Below are 25,210 nucleotides of genomic sequence, written 5' to 3'. Positions count from 1 at the left end.
GACTCTGAAATAAGACAATCTGTGCCTCGGCAAGTCCCGAGTGATCGGAGCTTGTAACACTACGATCCTCATCCTACACAAAGTGTGTGTTTGAGTTCTATGTGCAAACAAACAGTGTAAACAAACAACAGTGAAGCAAATGAACTGAAAAAATAAATAAAAAATGAACAAAATAAAGTGGATGACAAACTGTACAAACCAAAATAAACAGTTCACAAAAGTACATATCGTATACATTGTGTGCATTACAACAATATTTCAACAATTTTTTATTGGTCAGTCAGAAACCTACACATGCACTGTACCGCGGGTGCACCTTTGTTTATAGGAAACATGAATAGTCTATTTTTTCATTGAGCCCTTTTGGCTCCTGAGTACCTAATCTCTTTATCCAAAATATTTCACTTTGGAGGAGGGATCTGGTCAGATCCTCTCCTTCACGTGGTTTAATTTTCTCCAGGACTGAAAACTGTGTTCTGCGAAATGTTGTGTTTTATTTTCAAGCCAATGTTTGGCAAGGTTGCTCTTGATGTTGGCATTCCTGATGGTACTCTTGTGTTCTGATATACGGAGTTTCAATTTTCGCTCTTCATTCAAACCTTGCAGAACTGTTATCAGGGTGCCTCCGCCCGAATTCTGCTAAACGGGAAACTCACTTCTAGTTTTAATATCCAGAGAGAAACTAGACAGGGGTGCCCGATCTCGCCCCTTTTATTTAATATATACATTGAACCATTGGCGCAGGCTATGAGACTGGATGACTCAATCTATCCTTTTAGATCTGATCAATACAGATCTAAAATAGCTCTCTACACTGATGATTTAATATTGTATACAAGCGACCCCGAGGTAGTGATCCCAAGAGTCGAGGCGCTTATGTCCGAATTTGGATCCCTGTCGGGATATCTAGTCAATAGAACTAAGACAGAGGTGATGTTTTGGATTTTGGAGTGGTCGGGGAGAGTTAGCACAGAGCTGAGATATCTGGGGATCTACATCGTTAAAGATCTGGAGAAGATACCTGAGATCAATCTCAACAGGGTCATTAAGGAAATAGATGGCCTCTTTAGCAGATGGAGGAACCTTCCCTTAACTATTTACGGAAAAACCAACTTGGTAAAGATGGTCATTCTCCCCAAGCTGTCTTATCCATTTTCCTCTATTCCTTTAACATTTTCAGAAAAAAGCTTAAGCAAGATACAGAGCAAGATTGGGAGCTTTGTCTGGGGAGATAAAGGGGTCCGATTGGCATGGAAAAAACTTAGGTGCAGATTAAAGAAAGGCGGGCTAGCCCTTCCTGATGTGAGGCTTTATGCTGCAGCATTCCAATTTAAAGGCATACGGATGCTGCTTGTTATGCCAGGGGAGTCAGACTGGGGTAGGCTGCTTGGAGAAATGGCGAGAGCTGAGGGGGGAGGAGATGGCGAGACCTTTCTATATAAGTTTGGGTCACCAAAATTCTTCAAGCGGGTGCGCCTGAAGGTTCTGAGGGAGGCTCTGGAACTATGGTATAGGCTCAGATGTAGCTGGGACATTGGATACTACTCGGACAGTGCCCCTGTATGGGATGCACCAGGAACACCGGGCCGCCTCAGGGACAGTTTGGCATTGCCCATAAGAAGGGCAGGTATCACCACCTGGGCCGAGCTTGTGGATTCCGGGGGGATACACCCATGGGAATACTTAAGATCAAAGATAGGGTCAGGGCTCTCTAGATTTAAATATCTACAGTTGGTGTCATGGTACGATGCAGAGAAGGGAGAGGTCAAAGGGAATGGAGAGATCGAAAGAATGTGGCAATCTACTCTCCTAATTAAGAAGGAAATCTCTATATGGTATAATAACTTGCTGGAAGCCGTGGACCACAAGGCCCCCCTTTAGCTGCACCGTGGACCGAAACTCCGCTTGGGCCAACAATAGAATCTCTATATGAGCCCTCGCTAAAGATTCTGTATAAATATGTTAAGCCTGCTTGCATAAAAAAACATTTTTTCGTCATCAACAGGCTCTATTATACTCCCGCTAAGATCTCCAAGTTTGCCCCAGAGCCATCCCCTAAATGCACCAGATGCTCATTACCTCTCGCTAATGACCTACATATTTTCCTAGAGTGTCCAGTACTCGAAAAATTTTGGACAGATGTGGGCGGCAATATTAGAGAAATTTTTAACATCACTACAGATATTAACATGTCATGAGTGTTTTTTTGAAACGATGGCCGACTCAGTCAGACCCTCTCTCAGAAAAACCGAGGCTTATTAATCTATCTGGTACTGTTGGCCCGAAGGGAAATCTAAGAGAAGTGGAAAGACCACCTACCTCCACAAAGGGAAGAGTGGCTTAGGGCCTCATTGTCCATGGCTCGTCTAGACTACGAGGGCGCAGAAGATAATCCAACAAACATCTGGCATCACTTTGTGAGAGGTGATGCCAAAATTTAAGATTAATATGATTGGTCTAATGATTACACCAGGCTCCCTCACAAAAAAAGGGACTGGTCGGACGACCCAAGCGAGTGCGGTAAGCCGTAGGGTCCACAGATCACGAAAGTGGCTTCTTAAGACCCGCAGAGGCTTGATAGGTGAGATGAGGACAAAAAAAAAAGCCTGACTGCTCTTTACCACACACCCAGGACTGAACAAAGGATTTGTTAGTGTGAATTCAAGGATCATATTTGGGGTATTGTGATAGTATTACATGGTGAGATCTAATCTGCACGCCAAATATTACTCCACTTTCCTACATTGGTGTTATAGCGGAGGGGATGCTGAACCTGTATTTCACAGCACCACTTGGTCCTAAGTGATTTTGCTCAAGTGGTCCACTTAACTGACTTTAGCATCAAAAATATTTTTTCCAGAGCTTTTTTTGATTGGATTGTTGGGGCCTGTGCAAACCACCATTCCAATAGTATATGTAAAAGGCACAGGTGAGTAAGGAAAATATTTAAAACATTATTGTACACTTTGTTTTCAAAAAAGGTCCAAACTTCCAAGTAAAAGGTTAGGCACAATGGAGGCTGATAACGTTCGTGACTTGTCAGCCATCCCAGCCCTGAGGATTATTGATCTGAGGGTTTTGTGCAAAAGCAAGGGGCATTAGCTATTGAGTGACAGCTAAAAAGAGGGACCTTGCAAAAGCCCTCCGCTCCTATGAGAAAGAAAGGTTAGAGAGGGAGGGCCATTTCACAGAACAAGACCCTGAAGAGGGTGAGGATGAGGCCCTAGCTCAAATTGATACATGTGGGGAAAAGGTGAGGGCCTCAACTCTCCACCCCTTCTCAGACCTCCTTGACCAGTTGGAAGTGACAGGAGTCATTCTAGAAGAGCCCCCAGTGGAAGGTGGTATGAACCCTTGAGGATGAGACCGACCTACTCTCCTTAGAGAAGAAAAAGCTTGAACATGAGGAGAGCAGACTAGCCCTTGAGGAAAGAAGGTTCAAGGTGGGCTTGAGGCCCAAAGATGGTGGCATCAACACTATCAATACCAGGGTAAAGAAGAAATAGTTTGACCTTAAAACTCCCAAAGGAATTGCCCCAAGATTAGTAATGGCGATGACATTGATAAATGGTTTGCAGCCTTTGATAGGGCTTGCAAAATGAAAAGGGTAGGTCACCAATGCTGAGGCGTTCTAATTTCAGAGTTATTCTCAGTGAAGGGTAGAGATAGGCTCCTGACCCTTAATGAGGAGGTAGCTGAGTCCTATCAGCCCTGTAAGGTCATGATAGAAGGAATTCAAATCACTACTGAGGAATAGGTATTGGAGTTTAGGGACACCTTTAAAGGTAAAAAACAGACATGGGTTGACTTTGTGGACTCTTGTTAGACCTGGCAACCTTGGTCCGGTTTTGGCTGACTTGTTTTGCCTTCTGACCTCCTGTTTTGCTGATTTTATTTTATGGGCTTTAGTATTCTGGACACTTAACCACTGACAACTAGTGCTAACGTGCAAGGGCTCTTTTCATAAAACACGATAACATCGCATATCCACAATTGGCACTTTTAATTTACTTATAAGTCACCAGTAAAGTGCACTACATATGCCCAAAGCCTGTAAATGATAAGCTATTGGTTGGGCAATCACACTGATTGTGCCTTCCACTCAAGTAGCCCTTTAAACATGGCTCAGGAGTGTCATTGCAAAGCCTGTTTGTGCAGTTTCATCTGCCATTTAGACCTGGCACGTTAACCCTCTTGCCAGGCCAAAACTGTCATATTTAATACATCCGAGTTACCCCTAAGGTAGGCCCTAGATGGCCCCCAGGGTAGGGGGCAGTATATTTAAAAAGTAGGGGTACAAGAATCAAACAAGGAAGTGCAGAGGCAGTTGTGATAGAATCACCCTCCTAGACATTGTGCATAACCAATGAGATTCTATCAATGTGGGGAGTGAATATTTTTTAGTTTTTGTAGGCTATAAAGACCTCGTTATTGGGGAAGTGAGGAAAGCTCTCTTTGCGGGTGGCAAAAGGAGAGCACTATGTGCTTTTAAAATACCCCTCACACACTATGAATCCCATAGTGTCATGCTGCATCATAGGGGTCTTCCCGTCCCTCTACGGGGCGGGGCCTGCTAAGACCTACGAACTACGTGGGAGCACTTAGTATGGTGACGATAGGCTATGTGTGGTGTGAGGATAGTGATAGATGATAGGGGGGTAGGGACCTAGTTAAGTGTAGTGATGAAAAAATCGAAAATTAAAAATTCCCTGGCTAGTAGAAGAAATAATTCATTAACTTCTCTGGCTGGGAACAGTAAAAAGGGGTAATGAAAGTAGAACGGAGTACGTTATCTACTTGGTCGACATGACATGTTTCGTAAGCAGACCCCTCCTACTTACTCCTCAGGACCTCTGAATGGTCCCTACTGACAATAATCAATTGTAACTAAATGTAGTATGCCTAAAGTCTTAAACTTGGTAGCAAAAATAAGCTACTAAGTTGAGCTTTTGGGCTTGAGTGGGCAATTGGTGACGCGTGAGAAAAAAGGTTCACCTATTGTGGTCCCTGTAAAGAGAAAAAAAAGGGGGGAAAAATACACATATTGTAAAAAAAACACATAAGGAGGAATGTTTACAGATTGAATTCCCTCCAAGAAAGGATCGGTGTAGACTGGTGGTCCAATGCTTTTTTACGTCTTTCTGCTTAACCGCTTTCAACAAATAAAAGTAAGTAATCTAACCTCTGAAACAACAACAATTAACAAGGGTGTCCCCCAGGGCTCTGTCTTGCGGCTCACACTGTTCAATATGCACATGGAGTGCCTCACTGTCATAACCAACCAAGCAAACATCCCCTTCCATCTATACTCAGATGACACCCGGCTCACATGGAAATCTCCTCTCTAGAGAATGTACACCCTCAAAAAGTACAACAATGGCTATCTCATCGCCACCTAAAACTAAACCAAGAAAAAAAGAAATTCTTCTCATATCAAAGACAGAGTAGTCCCCCCAGGATGCAAGTATTACTAAACTCCATAGACGCTCTTAACTGCAATCTAACACTAGCTGATTCCATCAAATCTCTAAGAATCAAACTGATCAGTAAAGATCATATAAAGAACAGTGGGCAGTTTCAGTAGCGGTCGCTCCCCAAGCTCTCTGCTGCATTCCTGACATCGTTTGAGCTCCTTGCTGCACTCGTGGTATCGTTTAGCTGCGCTCTGTGCCCTGATTAGAGAAGTGCTCATCTGCTTAAAAGCACGATATTCTGAGATAAGCTTTGCCTAATTGCAGTTATATTTATACCTTCAATCGCTCAGTGTGTTGACCTGATTCTCAAGTGTTGTGCTTTGCATTGTGGTAGCACGTTATTGTAAGAGCGTAAAAGCTGCTTTATTCTGGCTTTGTGCCCCAGCCTCTCGCCAGTTTCGTTTTTGTTGCTCTGTCCATTTTGTTGTTGTTGTGACTCAGAGTCCGTCCCCTTCACCTCGCACTCGCCTCCCAGCTGATCCTCCCTCCCACTGATCGCCTAGCCCGGCTCCCGCCCTCGGCAGCGCTGTGACCGTCCTGGCGCTTTCAGTAGCGGTCGCTCCCCAAGCACTCTGCTGCATTCCTGACATTGTTTGTGCTCCTTGCTGCACTCTTGGTATCGTTTAGCTGCACTCTGTGCCCTGATTAGAGAAGTGCTCATCTGCTTAAAAGCTCGATATTCTGAGATAAGCTTTGCCTAATTGCAGTTATATTTATACCTTCAATCGCTCACTGTGTTGACCTGATTCTCAAGTGTTGTGCTTTGCATTGTGGTAGCGCGTTATTGTAAGAGCGTAAAAGCTGCTTTATTCTGGCTTTGTGCCCCAGCCTCTCGCCAGTTTCGTTATTGTTGCTCCGGCCATTTTGTTGTTGTTGTGACTCAGAGTCCGTCCCCTTCACCTCGCACCCGCCTCCCAGCTGATCCTACCTCTCCCCTCCCCCCTCCACTTCTCCACATATGACAGATGCATTTGCGCGCAGCGTTCACGCACAGCGGACGCACCCTATGCGTGCCGAAGGTGCGCCAAAGGTAAGCCCGTCTACGCCCGTCCGCACCTGGACCGCGCCCAGCGCCAGACCCCCTGGCCCTCGCAAACCGCACTCCTCCAGCATAACGTATGACGCCGCCACCCTCCTAGCCCTTAACCCCGGATGCACACCTCTATGCTACGTAGCTGCCCCAGGACACACCCATGGACCCTTCGCCTGCCACTCCTGCAAATTTACCAGCATCAAGACCCATACCACATCCACTAACCCCAAACACAGCTCTGACTCTAACCACCTGAAGTGCATCCTGCTGAACACCCGCTCGGTCCACAGACACGCCACCGAACTCTGGGATCTACTCGACACTACATCACCGGACGTCGCCTTCCTTACTGAAACTTGGATGAACGCATCATCAACACCCGCCATCTCCATAGCCATCCCGGACAATTACAAGATCATCCGAAAAGACCGCACTGTCCAAACAGGAGGAGGCATCGCCATCGTCCATAAGAACACCATCAAAATCACGACCAGCTCCGACGATTACCTTACAACCGCCGAACACCTCCACTTCCAGGTCCACACCGACCCTAGAACCACACTCAGAGGCACCCTCATCTACAGGCCTCCAGGAACCCGTAAACAATTCAGCGAAGACATCACTGACTTCATCAGTCCACATGCCCTCGCCTCCGAGAATTACATTCTATTAGGAGACCTCAACTTCCACCTGGACAAGAAAAACAACAGCAACACCACCACCCTTCTTGACAACCTGGCCAATCTCGGCCTCAAACAACTTGTTGACACCCCCATCCATGTTGCCGGACATACGCTCGACCCAATATTCACCTCCAGCAAACACATCTCCTTCGATCGCACCACAGCTCTCCACTGGACGGACCACAGTTGTGTTCACTTCAGCTACAAAACCACCTCGACCCACAACCCCCCACAACCTATCCCCCGAAGAAAATGGAACAAAACTACCACCGACCAACTCCTCACATCACTCAACCAAAACCCACCCGCCCTCTCATCGGACCCAAACCAAGCTGCCATTAAATTCAAACAATGGATCACTCACAGCGCTGACGAATTAGCACCCTTGAAAAACCATCACACCAAACAAGACAGCAAAAAGGCCCCCTGGTTCAACGATGACCTTAAGAAATCCAAAAGCTATGCCGTACTCTCGAGAAAACATGGAGAAAAAACCCAACCAACGACAACATGACCACCTTCAAGGCAGCCACCCGCAAACACCACCAGCTGATCCGATCCATCAAGAAATCAGTACTCAAGAATCGACTCGACAACAACGCCCATAACAGCAAGGAACTATTCAACATCGTCAAAGGATTCACCAACCCCACCGCAGCCTCAAACGACATCACTCCCTCCCAAGACCTCTGCGATTCGTTATCCTCCTTCTTCTACAACAAAATTGCCGACATACATAACAGCTTCGAAAACAGTTCCAACAAACAATCCTCTCCACCCCCCTCAGAACCTAAACCGCCCTCTAACAACCTCAGCGCCTGGAACCCAGTCACCACTGAAGACACCATCCGCCTAATGAATTCCATCCACTCTGACTCGCCAAACGGCCCATGTCTCCACCACATCTTCAACAAAGCAGACTCCATCATCGCACCCCATCTCCGTGATGTCATCAACTGCTCCTTCATCTCTGCCACCTTCCCAGAAAGCTGGAAACATGCCAAAGTCAGCGCCCTCTTGAAGAAACCCACAGCAGACCCCTCTGAACTTAAAAACTACCGCCCCATATCCCTCCTCCCATTCCCGGCCAAAGTCATTGAGAAAGCCGTCAATAGCCAACTCGCCGTCTTCCTCGAATCCAACAACTCCCTCGATCCCTCACAGTCCGGCTTTCGAGCCAAACACAGCACCGAAACCGCCCTCATCGCAGCAACAGACGACATCCGAAAACTACTGGACAATGGAGAAACAGTGGCCCTCATTCTCCTTGACCTCTCAGCCGCCGTTGACACTGTCTGTCACAGCACACTCATACAACGCCTCAGCAACATCGGCATAAAAGGAAAAGCCTTGGACTGGATCATCTCGTTCCTAGCTGGGAGAACTCAGAGAGTCCGACTACCCCCATTCAAATCAGAGGCCACTGAAGTCATCTGTAGTGTACCACAAGGATCATCACGCAGTCCCACCATCTTCAATGTTTACATGAGTCCACTCGCTTCCATCGCGCGTCAACACAACCTTAACATTATCTCCTACGCTGACGACACCCAGCTGATCCTTTCCCTCACCAAAGACCCCAACACCGCCAAAACCAATCTTCATGAAGGCATGAAAGAAGTAGCCGTATGGATGAAAAACAGCCGCCTTAAACTTAACTCAGACAAAATGGAAGTGCTCATCCTAGGATCATCCCCCTCTGCCTGGGACGACTCATGGTGGCCTTCGTATCTGGGTTCAGCACCCATACCCACAGAACACGCACGTAACCTTGGCTTCAACCTAGACTCCTCACTCTCGATGACCAATCAAGTCAACGCCGTCTCATCCTCCTGCTTCAACGTACTTCGTATGCTCAAAAAAATCTTCCATTGGATCCCCGCCGAGACAAGAAAGACTGTCACCAACGCACTGGTTACGAGTCGACTTGACTAAGGAAACACCCTCTACGCCGGAATTACAGCCAATTACAGAAAAGACTCCAACACATCCAAAACGCATCAGCGAGACTCATTTTGGACATCCTTCGCCAATATCACATTACCGGCCACCTGAAAGACCTCCACTGGCTTCCCGTCAACAAGAGAATAACATTCCGTCTCCTCACCCACGCACACAAGGCCCTCTACAAACTAGGGCCCGAATGCCTCAACACTTGACTATGCTTCTACACACCCACCCGCCAACTAAGATCATCCAATCAAGGCCTCGCCACAGTTCCGCGTATCCAAGGATCCACCATGGGAGGTAGATCCTTCTCTTACTTGGCGGCCAAGACCTGGAACTCACTCCCCACTCACCTCCGCCTTACACAGAACCACATCTCGTTCAGAAAAGAACTTAAAACCTGGCTATTCGATAAATAATGAACCCCCTCCCCAAGCGCCTTGAGACCCTCTGGGTGAGTAGTGCGCTATACAAATTCTTGAACTTGAACTTGCCACCTTCAGAGGCAGGGTGAAAGCCCTTCTTGCACCCCTTAGAACCACTCTCAATGCACAGTCAGAATGGTCACAGGAATAAAAAAAATTTGACCACATCTCCCCTGTCCTGAAAGAACTGAATAGGTAGGCTCCCAATTAAAGCTCACACTAAGAAACCAGCCTTCCTTGCCTATAAACTAAGAAGCTCAATCACCCTACTCCTAATTCCGCTTAAAGTCCATACACATAAAACCTTGACACAACTTTTCAAACAATGTCCTTAAAATCTGGAGCTCCATTCCAGTACAAATCAGAACAGCCCGCTCATTCTTGAGCTTTAAGAGACAGCTACAGGATTTCCACCTCAACCAACATCTCAACTTGCAAGACATGCATAGCCTGCAAGACCTGTTCCCATCCATTGTTATTTTTCTTCCTAACTCATGGTCATACTTTGATTTGTTTTGATTCAGTTCAGCTGGACGGATTATAAGGAGAAGTGTGGCTCAATGATTAGAGCGGCAGACCCTGATGCAGAGGTCTAGCCCAGGACCAGGGTTCAATTCCCCACCTTGGCGGGTCTTGGGCTCAAAAATTCCACGGATTTGATAATTCTCGCCTTGGTGCCTATTCCAATCATGGAGTCCCACTCTGCAACTCTGGGCAATAGCTTGCTTAATCTCCACAACAGCCCCCACAACGCTAAGGATGCCTGGCCTCCACCTTGGTGGTGCCCAGGAGTGGACGCCTCACAGGGAAAGCCAGGATGGGTTCCATAGCGGTATTTGTACAAGCGCCTTGAGACCCTTGTGGGTGAGTAATGCGCTATACAAGTATCAATTTACTTTTTTTTTTTATATGAGTTATCTGTCATGAACGTGTACTAATGTAAAGCACTCTGATACCCTCTGGTCTTATCTGAGCTATAGAAACTCTTGCATAAATAAATATTAAAGAGATAAATACCATGCTTTTGGTCACTGACGATGGGGTGGAAGAGGATCAACCTCCACCTGACCTCCTTTCTTCCAAGGAGCAGGATGGGTCAGTGGAGAGTGTCAGCCTCTCCCCTACACAGACTCTAGATCAACAGAGAGACTGCCACCAGTTGTTGTGGTGCTTACCTCTCTATTCTTACTTACCCCAGGACTCACTACATGGTGTACCCATTATATTGATACTGGATACCGGAGGCAGCACACCTGTGAAAAATTAAATTCACAGGTTCTCTGATAAAGTGAGGGCTAGCATTGAAGGAGAACGTCTCCAATATTCTGGTATCAGGGGTAATTAAGCCCTCATACAGCCCCTCGTCCAGCCCAGTAGTGTTGGTCCCCAAGGATGCCATTCCAAGTGTGACACCTGAACGCGGGTACCGCATGGACTACCATGGGTTCAATGCTGTTGACAAGACTGCCGCACACCCCATCCCCAGAGCTGATGAGCTCATCGATTGGCTTGGAGTCGCCAAGTTCCTCAGCACATTTGAATTAACGTCTAGGCCCTGACATATTGCCTTGATCAAGAGGACAAAAGAGAGGTCTATGATCTCCATATCGAAATGGCACTTCCAGTTCCTGGGTCATGCCCTGCAGGTTAAAGAATGCCCCTGCCACCTTCCAGAGGTTGATCAACCAAGTCCTGGCTAATTTGGAGAACTTCAGCGCCGCCTACCTTAACGACATTGCGGTCTTTCACACTAGCTGGGAGGAACACCTGTGCAACCTCAGACAGGTGCTTCAGGCTCTGCAGAGTGTAGGCCTGACTATCAAAGACAGGAAGTGCCAGATAGGGGAGGGTTCTGTGGACTACTTGGGTCTCCAAGTAGGAGTTTGCAAGGTGCAGCCTCTCTAGGCCAAAATCGAGGCCATTCTGACTTAGGTACCCCCAAAGACCCAGACAGAAGTAAGAACCTTCTTAGGCCTCACTAGCTATTACAGGGGATTCATCAAGAGGTGTAGGAGAGTAGGGTCTGCTATCCTATGGTCACCCCAATTTTTTTCTTTTTGCTTCACTGGTTTATGACTTAATGTGGCTGTGGGCCTGCTAATTAGACCCACAGCCTGCTATTCTCTCTCTAAATTACAGTCAATGCACCCTAGGTGCATTACGAATTGGAACTGGTTCACCTTATTGGCCCCTGTAACAGTGTACCCTAGGTACCCAGGGCATAGGTGTTTCCAAGGCCTACCAGGGGCTGCAATATGTATTGTGCCACCCCTGGTCTGGCCTCCATATTTGACACAACTGGCTGATCACTCAGCTGGGGTAAGTTGGTGTAATCACCTCTTACTTAGATATAGTATCCCTATATCTAACCTTAAACTGGACACATATGTTCCTATCAGCCACTCCTATGGAAGGCCTCTTCAATCCTGGAGGCAGAGTGCTTGGAAATATGTGAGATGGTGCTCTAGCATGAGCTGAGCCTGTCTGGAGCTGTCGGGAGCCACTCCCTAAGCTGTTCCGGGATACTGCCATACCATATACTCTTAAGTGCATTATAATCCTCGCGGTTATATGCTAACTTTGGTTTGGCTTTATCAAAACATGTCGAGTAAGGTGTCATACGATTTGGAATACTATCCCCTCGACAGTTCTGTCGACGGGGATAGCATTCCACCCTTCTAGAGGGACACGACATGTGCGTAGCCTTAACCCCGGTTAAAGTTAACCAGAGCCTCAGCATCACAAAATGGATGCTGCCAACACAGACACAAGTCTGACCTCCTGCTGCTGGGAGTCCTTCCAGTGAGGGAGACTTGGACAAAGGGTTTCCTGCCTTGGGAGGTGCGAGCACCATCCCAGACAGGATTTTGTGTATTGGGTAGGACAGGGCTGAATAGATTGAGACATGCCCGGGGCACACAAGGTGTCCCCGTGCATAAGCCAGTCCAAACCGGTCCTGGGACTTTCCAGACCCAGGCCTGGCGAGGATCTGGACAAAGGAAAGGGGATGTAACCGCCCCCCTTCCTGGTCCCACCCAGAGGAGGGACCTAGCAGGTGATCCACCCCTCAGATTGGGAATAAGAGTGGGAGCAGTGCCAGAGCACCTCAGATCATCCTGAATCAACTTGAAACTAAGAAGACGACTGGACTTCGATATTCTGCTGCACAGAAGACTGAAGAGCATCTCCCTTGTGGCCAAGGAGTGGCCACCCTGTGAACACAGGCACCAACCAGTGAATCGACGTCTGCTTTGCCGCCGCCTCCCGCCGGAGCCCGAGCCCAGAACCTGACAAGACCCAGACTCCCAGACTTCTCACAGCCCGATCCACGGCAACGAAACCGAAGAACTATACTGCGGGTCTGGTTGCTTCAGAATTGCCCTAGCTCCTGTAAAAGGAGCACCCACTCTGACCTTGCTGGTCCAAGTAACAAGCCTTTCTTGAATACTGCGTGGCTTGCATTAGCCAAGGCCTGTTTGCTTCAATCAAGTTGCCGACACCGCCAACAGTGAGAAGCCTGCGTGGGACAGCTAGTGACCGACTCCTGGACGTCCTCAACCCCTGGTGTCTACGTGGCTGCAGAGAGAAGCTACACCTCAACGCCTGTTTGCACCCGACATCGCCTGGTTCCAATCTGGTTCCACGGTAGTCACTGGCTAGTTACTTTGAACATTGTCCCCTCTGCTTTCAGGTCTTCACAACTTCACAACTTCAGATCCACCCTTGGATCCACCGGAACTCTTCACATCGAGCCGCCTGCAGCATCTTCAGCTCCAAGCACCATCGACCAGCGTGACGAAACCCGACACTACTTCGACCCTATGCACCCGCTTCCTGTGGGTGAGGTAAATCACCTCTAGGGCCTGTGTCTCAAGTTTCAGCTTTCTAGGTCACTCGGAAGGTTCCGAACTAACTAACTTTCTAACTTTTACGCACCATAGACTTTGTATTGGTGAGTGCGTGCACTTTAAACACTGCATCCGAGTCCCGCGGGCCTTTCCCGACTTAGTCACTGCTAGTTCCAAACAGCTCCAGCGATTCTCAAGGCCCTAGGCCTGTTTCCTTTCAGATTGGTATTTCTTATACCACTTTCTTAGTATATGGTTTAGGTGGCCCCTAGGGCTCATCCATATTGTGCAACTTTTGTGTATTTTAAACTGTGTTTTGTTTAACGCTTGTGCTTCTGTGCTCATAAAGAGTTCAGGGGATATTTGTAGTTAATAAATATATATATATTTTCAACACATATCTGTCTGGTGTCCTTTCATCTGGTATTCAAGGGGGTTGTGTATGGTAATACAGCTGGCTTCACATGCCTTTCAGAGTTTAGCCTAAGACTGCTTTGTCCACGTTACCACTAGGATAACTGGTCTATAAGGTTGACTTACAACCGATCATCATAAGGGTTATTTGGACTGATACAAGGTCGTTCCAGAATTGGAAACATCATATATCAGGCCAACTTCTCACAAGGGGTATGTGAGGAAAATAAATTTTATGATCAAGTTGTGTTCCCTAGCGTGTACCCCACCGTCTCCATGTACGAGTTAAAGTGCATGTAACTTCCCTCCTGTACCAGTTATGAAGACGCAAATACATTTGCGTCCAACGTTAACATGTCCTCTTTCAGACCCACCATGAATGGGTTGAATGGTCCGTTCCTAAGTATGCCATGCCAACGTCTTTTTGTGGTGTACTTCTCCGTTTTTCAGCTCTAGCTGAGTAGGCCCTGAATTTCTGCCACCGAGCCTCTTTTCTGGCTTCTGACTCTAAGGGCCTCTGCCCAGGCTGCCTCTGTACCCGTGAACTCTGACTTACTTTCAGCGCGGCCCCTCGCGCTCAGCTCAGCCTGCTGCCTGCCAAGATTGACTATAACCTTCGAGTTATCTGTCCCGCTCCTCGAAAATACATTCCTGCCTACCAGCTTCAGTAAACATTCCCCAGCTGCAGAGCCAAAGGGCCGACCTGTCTCCGTGCAAGTAATTCATAGCCTCTGTTACCATGCTCCCATGGAAGGCCTGTGCCCCCACGCTTCTCATTCAGACATTCAGGCGCTTATACACGCACTCACGGTCAGTATAGAATAGCTTCTGCCCTAGAGACCTTTTCTGCCCAGATAGCACAGTTCCTAAACACCAGATATCAGATATGATAGAAGCACAAGTTGATCTGACATGCCAGACTTCTGTCTCTTTCCGTCAGTGTAAATGTCAAGCCCCCTGCACCCTCCGACTCCATGTCATTCACACGTCATGCAGCTGCGCGCGCATCCAAGTTTCCAATTTCTGCTGACATTGCAACATTTCTGTTAGTGCCACCCTTTTGTGACACCTACCTGTGACGTTTCTAGCACACACCTCCAGTTCACGCCTAGTCCACGCCTTTTGACTACGTACTAGCAACACGTGTATACTGTTATCTTGTCTTCTCTCAGCTGTTACGCCTACTATGACTGTTTCTTATGAACTGAATTAAGTATATAAGCTATGTATTGTCAATAAATTGTAGCGCGCTCACTCTATCCCTTCTGACACCCCTGTGGTGGTCAGAACAAGATATTATGGTCTTGACCATTCCTTTTTGAGGAATAAAATCCCTAAGAACTCTAACACCACGGACCCTGTCTCCTTTCTTTCCGACTTGAGTTATTATTGATTAAGTACTTACCTGCATAGAAATTAAGAGAGTAAATTATTTATTTACGTCATTTTGGCGCCCGAACAGGGACCCCTCCCCCACCTCACGCGCCGGTTGGTGCATTGCAAGCTGTGTCCCCTGCCATCAGTTAGATGGAACTACGCGTACCGGCAGGATTTCCTGCATCTCCCTCTGACCCACGGAGGTGACGAAGACTGCGATCAGTACCCAGACGAGGCGGTGAGGAGTGCGGAGGATCCCGACCAGAGCCTAGCCGAAAGAAGCAAGGTCCGAGGTGTCAAGAGGCCCACCCAGGTTTCCGAAGTTCTTCCGAAGTTTTCCGAAGTTTTCCGAAGTGTCGAGTCGAGTCCAGTCGAGTTTCCGAGGCCTTCTGTTTCCGTGCTTCCCGGTGAGTACCATTGCTGGGACGTATCTAGACGGGTTTGGGTACACAAGTCCGGTCTGCACTGTTTTTAGGCAGTGTATCTGTACTGTTTAGCAGTATATCTAGTATTCCGAATTTCTGAACTTCTGCACTGTTACTCCAGTGTATCTGTACTGTTTAGCAGTATATCCAGTATAGGGGGTAGTCATTTATGTTCAAATGTCTTTTTATGTGATTAATGTCGTGGTGTGAATGTGACTGTTTTAAATGTTCATTTATGTTTTCTTGTATAGCTAGTTATATTCAGTATTAAGTAGCAGGGATCGAGTGTTCAGTATCAAGTAGACAAGATGCCGTTCTTTAACAAGTTAAAGCAGATAGGAACTAGGAAAGGGATACTGGAGGAAGAAATTCCTATCCCCCCTAGGGACACTCCAGGTAACTTTATGTACAACAAGCATGGCAGAGATGCCATATTGTATCTAGATTTATGGGCTGACTATACCAAGCATCTAGACGAAAGACACAGATGGCCCGTTAACGGAACATGGGATGCCGAGTGCATCATGAAGGTAGAAGAAGCATTATGGAAAAAGAAAGCTAGACAATCTCAGAAAGACGCCATAGAATTTTGGCGTAAGGAAGCACATAAGCGTGCTGAAAAAGAACTACGTAGAGAAAATAGACTTAAAGAATCAGAAAAAGCCCAAGAAAACGAACTAGTTACCGAAGGGATCCGAGTAAAAACAGAACAAATAGACCGTGCACGAAACAATCTCGTAAACGGTATGTATCTCGCGGCCGAGGGTACACCTGAGGCCCTATCAGAAATACCGAAACTGTTTCTTATGAACTGAATTAAGTATATAAGCTATGTATTGTCAATAAATTGTAGCGCGCTCACTCTATCCCTTCTGACACCCCTGTGGTGGTCAGAACAAGATATTATGGTCTTGACCATTCCTTTTTGAGGAATAAAACCCCTAAGAACTCTAACACCACGGACCCTGTCTCCTTTCTTTCCGACTTGAGTTATTATTGATTAAGTACTTACCTGCATAGAAATTAAGAGAGTAAATTATTTATTTACGTCATTTGGCACAATTGTTGCTTCCTTGACAAAGCGGACTTCCAGGAAGTAGCTACATCATGCGATCTGGACAGGGGAGTTCCAGATTGCTTTTGGCACCCTGAAGGAGGCCATATGCACAGCACCTGTGCTCAAGGCCACTGACTTCTTCAAATATTTATTTGTCCAGACAAATGCCTAGGAGCATGGGGTAGGACCATGCTGTCACAGCTGAATGAAGTGGGCTTGGGTCAGCCTGCAGTCTTCATCAGTAGGGGGCTACACCCCAGGAAACAGAGGTAGAGCCCAATAGAAAAGGTAGCCTTTGTTGTGGTCTGGGTGCTGAGCTAAGGTTAAAGAATTGGCTTGGTAGTTTGGTCTGCCCTGTTCCCATGATGCACTGGGCCAGGGACAGACTAATTTGCATGTAGCCAGGTTCTGAGCTGGGATGGTGCAGTGAGCTAAAAAACGGTGATGGATCAAGCCCTGATCTGTTGACTGGGTAGGAGTATTCTTCTTAGTTCGGATGCTCTGTCCATCACCACCCCCTTTTCTGAATCGTTTTGTCCACCACAAGCGTGGAAGGGTATGCTCAGATGTGAGTCCCTTGCTCACTGCACCATCAGGATTCAAGCAAGCCGGGCCGAAGACGGCTGTAATGCCAGAAACCGGTCCCCGGAAGCTTGTTTCCTTTCCAGTTAAAGAATTGGCTTGGTAGTTTGGTCTGCCCTGTTCCCATGATGCACTGGGCCAGGGACAGACTAATTTGCATGTAGCCAGGTTCTGAGCTGGGATGGTGCAGTGAGCTAAAAAACGGTGATGGATCAAGCACTGATCTGTTGACTGGGTAGGAGTATTCTGCTTAGTTCGGATGCTCTGTCCATCACCACCCCCTTTTCTGAATTGTTTTGTCCACCACAAGCGTGGAAGGGTATGCTCAGATGTGAGTCCCTTGCTCACTGCACCATCAGGATTCAAGCAAGCCGGGCCGAAGACGGCTGTAATGCCAGAAACCTGTCCCCGGAAGCTTGTTTCCTTTCCAGTTAAAGAATTGGCTTGGTAGTTTGGTCTGCCCTGTTCCCATGATGCACTGGGCCAGGGACAGACTAATTTGCATGTAGCCAGGTTCTGAGCTGGGATTGTGCAGTGAGCTAAAAAACGGTGATGCATCAAGCCCTGATCTGTTGACTGGGTAGGAGTATTCTGCTTAGTTCGGATGCTCTGTCCATCACCACCCCCTTTTCTGAATCGTTTTGTCCACCACAAGCGTGGAAGGGTATGCTTAGATGAGAGTCCCTTGCTCACTGCACCGTCAGGATTCAAGCAAGCCGGGCCGAAGATGGCTGTAATGCCAGAAACCGGTCCCCGGAAGCTTGTTTCCTTTCCAGTTAAAGAATTGGCCTGGTAGTTTGGTCTGCCCTGTTCCCATGATGCACTGGGCCAGGGACAGGCTAATTTGCATGTAGCCAGGTTCTGAGCTGGGATGGTGCACTGAGCTAAAAAACGGTGATGGATCAATCCCTGATCTGTTAACTGGGTAGAAGTATTCTGCTTAGATCGGATGCTCTGTCCATCACCACCCCCTTTTCTGATTTGTTTTGTCCACCACAAGCGTGGAAGGGTATGCTCAGATGTGAGTCCCTTGCTCACTGCACCATCAGGATTCAAGCAAGCCGGGCCGAAGACGGCTGTAATGCCAGAAACCGGTCCACGGAAGCTTGTTTCCTTTCCAGTTAAAGAATTGGCTTGGTAGTTTGGTCTGCCCTGTTCCCATGATGCACTGGGCCAGGGACAGACTAATTTGCATGTAGCCAGGTTCTGAGCTGGGATGGTGCAGTGAGCTAAAAAACGGTGATGGATCAAGCCCTGATCTGTTGACTGGGTAGGAGAATTCTGCTTAGTTCGGATGCTCTGTCCATCACCACCCCCTTTTCTGAATCGAGCTAAGGTTAAAAGCAGAGGTGACATGACCAGGAGGAGATTTCTCCTGAGGGAGATGCCCTGGTGCCTGAGAAGGGAACTGCAGTTGATGAAGTCTGGTCTGACCTGGCAAAACTCTTTCAAGCAGGGTGACCCTCCATATAAGACATATGCCAAGTGCAAAAGCAGTGCCCTACTCTTAAGCAGCAAGGTGCAAGGCAAGAGAAGGGTGTTGTCAGTGGAACCCACAGGGTCTATTGAGAAGATGGGGGTCAGGGGAACCAAACTAGGGGCATCCAGGAGAGTGGTGGTCCCCCAAATGTCTAGAGAGTTCATTCTGACCCCAGCCCAAAACATCTCCTTAGCTGGACATCTGGGACAGGTTGGTTGCCTGTTTTTTTTGCTCCAAGTGTGTGAATAAAGTGAAATAATTTTATTGCTCCAGTGTGACCTGCCAAGCCAGTGGCAGGACAAGCTCACCACCAAAGGCTCCCTTAATTTGACTTCCTGTACCTTTGAGAAGGTAGGGATTGATATTGTTGGACTCCTTGAACCTCAAACTACATCTGGGACCATATTTGTTCTGGTGGGTAGTGGACCATGCCCCTAGGTACTCAGAGGAAATTCCCCTGAGGACTGTGACTGCCACTGTAGTGGCTAAGGCCCTCCTAAGAGGTGGTCTTTGATATAGGGCACATTTCATGTCTGCATATCGTAAAGCAATGTGGGATGAATGTTGAGTAAGCTGAAAGTTCACCACTCCCTATCAAATGGTTTGATTGAAAGTTCAACAAAAACCATGAAAGGTATGATAATGTTCCTCCCTGAAAAACTCAAAAAGAGATGGGATGTCCTGTGACCTTGCCTGCTGTTATCCTACAGAAGAGTGTCACTAAATGGGGATGGGTGCTGCCCTTTTAAACTTTTATGTGGCCTTCCTGTAAGAGGTCCTCTGAGTCTAGTGAGGGATGGATGGAGAAACCCCTCAAAGAGCCCAACAAGGACTCAGCAGATTTATACTGGGTCTGGGTTCATGTATGACTGAGCATTTGAATAAGGCAGATATGCATCTACAGGCCAACCGGTAGCTTAAGCACTGATATGATCAGAAGTCAGCACCGATTATCAAAAAGATCAGCTGGTGTGGACGTGGGAGCCTGTAGCAGGGTCCTCCAGGACAAGTGGACTGGGCCCTATTGAATCTTGGATAAGAAAGGGGAATTCACTTATTTAATAGACTTAGGAACCCTTAGGAGTTCTCCATGTCATTTGACAAAAGCCCCACTTTGACAGGGCTGACATGACCATGACTTACTGTGAAATAGCCCAGAGGACAGGTCACCTGAGGGTGTTGGTTTGTTTGACACAATCTGACTGCAGGCAAGTCATGGGTCAGTTTGCTGCGCTCTTTTATTTGACCATTGGTCAGATAACATGGTGTACCCTTGATGTGGACACTGGTGACAGCCTCTCTGTCAAAATCAAGATATACAGATAGTAAGGCCACATCAAAGCTTGCATTGAGACTGAGGCCAGAAAGATGCTAGGGTTGATTGAACCCTCTGACAGCTAGCCAAGTTGTGCTGATCACCAAGCCACCAAGGTGGGAAACATGAAATGAGGTTCCATGTGGATTGCAGAGGTTTAAAGTCAGTCACTAAAACTGATTCACACCACATTCCAAAGGCATATGAATTAATTGACAAACTGAGTGCAGCCAAATACTTAAGTACCTTTTATATGACATCAGCGTACTGACAAATTAGACTCATCCAGGGGACAAAGAAAGGTCATAACTGTTGAACCTAGAAGGCCACTTCCAATTTGAAGTGATGTCTTTTGGATTACAAAGGTTGGTGAATGAAGTTCTTCCAGGCCCAGACTACTTTAGTGCAGCATATCTATATGATATAGCTGTCTTTAGTTGCACCGGAGGGGATTACCTGGTCCACCTGATGGTGTTTTTACAAACCCTGCATCAGGCAGGCCTAACTATCAAGGCCAGTAAGTGCCAGGTAGGGCAGAGTTCAGCTGTATACTTTGGCCACCTTGTAAGAAAAGGCAAAGTTCAACATCCCCAACCCATGATACAGATGATTCTAGAGTGGGATACTCCCAAAAGCCAGACTCAAGCTAAGGCTTTCCTTGGCTTGACTGGGTACTAGAGGAGGGTTTTGAAGGGTTATGGGACAATTGTGGCCCCACTCTTGAACTTACCTACCTCCAGAAAGCAGCCTATGTAGGTAATCTGAAACACAGAATGACAAAAGGCCTTTGGCACCATGAAAAAGGCTATGTGCTCAGTACTTTTCCGGTTGGGACCTGACTATGGAAAGGAGTTTATTGTCCAAACAGACGCTTCTGAACATGGGATTGGGATAGTGTTGTCAGAAACAAATGATGAGTCCCTGGATCAAACAGTTGCCTACATCAGCGGTGATTCTTTCTTAGAAATAAGCAATTGAGTGTTATTAAGACGAAAACCTTCAAACTGACCACAAGCCTCTCACATGGCTGATACAGATGAAAGGGGAAAATCCCAAAATGTTGAGGTGGTACATATTCCTACACAAGATGAACTTCACAGTGGAACACAGTCCAGGTATTGATCATGCAAATGCAGATGGCTGTGATATTTTTGTATTGTGGTGTATTTTATTTATGGGCTAATTTTCCTTTAATTGCTTCTGTAACATTATGTTATTTTATGAATGAACATTCCAGTCTCCTTCCTGCCTGGTAGTTTAGAATGTGATGATTCAACTGTGTGGAGTTGATAGCAGGCTGGAGACAGGATTGAATGGAGTTTATGTGGATTTGTAACAAACTTGGATTTGCTTCTGTAACACTAGTCCTGTTCATTTGGGAGTTCCTGCTTTCACAATGGCCTTTCCAGATTGTTCCAATTAGAAAATGAGAACTGTCAAGGGATATGTTTGTTGCTCATCACCTTTTGTCTGGGGGCAGGGGGGTCATTGAGGAAGTGCCCTTTATGTATGGTCACCACGTTTTGCTCCAGTGATGATGGTTATGACTCTGATAGGGTGCTTGAGTAAGGCCCTCCGAGGGATCGCCAAAAATCCAGATGGTCTAGTGCATTGTAATAACTGTACTCCTCACTTCCTCGAAGTTGCAGGTAGCTGCTTCGTTCCCCAGTATCACTGGATGTCGAAATTACTTTCTGCTCTACTTACCATTGCCAAGGCTTGTTGGCCACCAGTCTGGAAACTGACTCCATTACTCGATGCCGCAGCTAGAGGGAACTCCATCCGACCTTTGACCAACATCAGCAACCACCCCACTTTCGTGTTTTTGTATCTTTGCATCTCCCGTGGCTCCCGTTCAGCACCAGGGACAGCTAGGACAACTCTGCACCTGAGCCTAATGGGCCAGGTAAAATTTAGCTCTCTATCATGGCTTTGTCCTGGGACCACAACACCTTTACCCTGCACATTTTCACCTGCATGGGACCGATTGTCAATAGTAGTTTTTCACATTGACCACAATAATGATGTTTCACTGTATTGTTTTGCACTGATTTTATATTGCTTTTAACATCTATACCTACAGTAATATGTATACCATTCCATTTGTTTTGGTGTCTAAATTGAGATAAAAATACACTCTATCTTGGTAAATTGGTGTCAGATTTCTCATGAGCTGTGTCAATTACTTATCACCCATATTGGAATTCTGAAATGCTTAACACATGTTCCTCCAGTAAAGCCAGACTGCTCTTTGCCACACTACCAGGACTGAGTTAAGGATTTATTAGTGTGAATCCAAGGACCATCTTTGGGGTATCAAGATAGTATTACATGGTGAGGTCTAACCCAGACGCCACATAATGCTCTACTTTCCGCCTTTCCAGTGTATGACACTCCACTGTATGATATTGTACTCTATGCCACTGTACTGTACAATATTCCAATGTATGCCACTCAACTGTACACTACTCAACTCTATGACAAACCACTGTATGCTATACCACTCTACCCAACTCTACTGTACGCCACTCAAGTCTATACCATTCCACTAGAAACCAGTGCAGTGACATTTCACTCTATCTTACTCCACCCTATGCTCCGTGTGCCACTCCACTGTATGCCACTCTACTCTATGCTTTTCCACTGCCTGTCATTTCACTCTATGTCACTCCACTCTACTCTATTCTATTGTATGGTACTCCAGTGTATACTAGTCTACTGTATGCTACTTCACTGTATGCCTCTCCACTCTACACCATTTCACTCTACACCACTCCACTCTACACCATTCGGCTGTATGAGACTCCAATATATGCCACTACACTCTACTTTATTCTACTCTATGCCACTCCACTCTATGGCACTGCACTGTGCACCACTCCAATCTACTCAATTCCACTGTATGTCACTCCACTGTATGGAACTCCACTGTATGCTAGTCCACTGTACTCCACTACACTGTATACCATTGTACTATACCCTACTCCACTTTACGCCAGTCCAGTCTATGACACTCCACTACATTTTACTCCACGATATGCTATTCCACTCTATGCTTTTCCACTGTACACTACTCCAATGCAGGCCACTCCACTTTATGCTATTCCACTATATGCTACCCCAATCTAAGCCTCCACAGTCCACGCTGTTCCACTATAGGCCACTCCACTATATGGAACTCCACTATACGCTGCTCATGTGCACGTCACTCTACTGTATGCCACTATGCTGTACGCTATTCCATTCCACTCCACTCAACACTACTGCACTGAATGTCAATCCACTGTACACCACTCCATCAATGGTACTGTATTCAACTACACTCTATAACACTGTATACCAATCCACTGTAGCACACTGTAAATACTCTAGTCTACTAAACCTCACTCCACTATACAACTTTTTACTCCACTCTACGTCACTTAACAGGACTTCACTCTACGACAAGGCATAGCACTCCAATGTACAACATGCCACTCCACTCTACAATACTTTATTCTACTCTTTGCTAGGCCACTACACTGTACTCCACGGCACTCTACTTTACAAGACGCCACTCCACTATATGAGCATGTAGTCTCCTCCACGATACACCACTGCACTCGACTACACTGTATGACAGTTTGGCTCATCTAAGCCATTGTACAACCCTCCTATGTATGCTGATGCACTTTACAACACTCTACTTACTAAAAGTGTATTCTCCAAAATTCTTATACAGTCTATGCCACTGTATGAGACCGTGCTACATGATATGCCCAAACACTGCACTGTACAACACTCTTCTCCACTCTATGTCATTCTACAACACTCTATCAAATCAAATCATGGATATTTATTGAGCACACATCTCACTCATAAGTCTCATGGCGCTTATGAAACAGCTCTGACTTGCCGGCAAGAGAGAAGATATTACTAGTTTTAATGATCGAACAGCCATGTTTTTAGTTCCCTACGGAAGAAGGTATGGCAGTTGTAGTGCGTAGGTGGGGGGGCAGTTTGTTCCAAAAGGTGGGCGCCAAAAAGGAAAATGATTTTCCGCCAATATTTGCAGTGCGGACTCTAAGAGGGGAAAGGAGACATTTGTTACTGGACCTTAGTAACCTGTGAGGCTGTTCCTAGCTGAGTCTCTTTGCCAAGTAGATAGGGCACCTAAAGTTCATAATCCTATGTGCTAGGTAGAGAGTTTTGAACCTGGTACTCTTCTTTACAGGAAGCCAGTGGAGGAGTCTTAAGCTGGGTACTGAGGGTGATCTAGATGGAAGATTCAGCACTAGCCTGGCTGCTGTATTTTGCAATAGCTGTAGCCTGGATAGCAAGTCTTCATTTATTGGTGTCAACAAGGTATTCCCATAGTTCATCCGGATGAAGATCAATCCCTGTACCAAAGGTTTCCTTGCCTCTATTGGGATCCATTTAAGGATTTTGGCAAACTTCACTTAATGCCAAAACAGGTGCCTATCATTTGGTTAACCTGGTTCTTCATTGATAGTTGCTCTTCAATTATAACACCAAGATTGTGTACTGCCGGGCTAGGAACAGGACAGGGGCCTAGTTGGGGGGCCACCATTCTTTTGAACAGTGCTCATGCCCCTACCCAAAGAGTATCACCTCTATCTTGTTACTGTTTAGTTGCATATGATAAGTGCTCATCCGTCAACATTCAGCATGCAATTAACAAAACGTGTGTTTGTGTCCATGGGGTCAGACCCGAAGGTGATCAGAATCAGAGTGTCATTGGCATAGGACACTACATCAAAGCCATATGACCTGATTACCCTGGCCAGTGGAGTTACGTTGAGATTGAAAAGCGTTGGGCTCAAATAGAGCCCTGAGGAACTCCCATCCTTACTGGCTGACTGCATGAGACCACATCTCTGATCTGAACTGCGGTGGCTCGATCGGTTAGATAACTCTTGAGCCACTTCAGGGCACTCCCTCTGACACCAACCTCCCAAAGCAGTTGTTCCATAATGCTGTGGGAGATGGTGTTGAAAGTCCCCTACAAGTCTAGCAGTATAACGATAGATAATTGCCCTTATCCAATGCCAGTCTGAAGTTGTCCACAGCTTCAACCAGCGCTGTTTCGGTGCTGTGCGCAGCCCTAAAACTCGACTGTGATGTATCCAAAAGGCCGTTGCTTTCAAGAT

Source organism: Lissotriton vulgaris, chromosome 4_1, assembly GCF_964263255.1.
Source record: "Lissotriton vulgaris chromosome 4_1, aLisVul1.2, whole genome shotgun sequence".
Lineage (NCBI taxonomy): Eukaryota > Metazoa > Chordata > Amphibia > Caudata > Salamandridae > Lissotriton > Lissotriton vulgaris.
Note: the sequence above shows the minus strand (reverse complement) of the source record.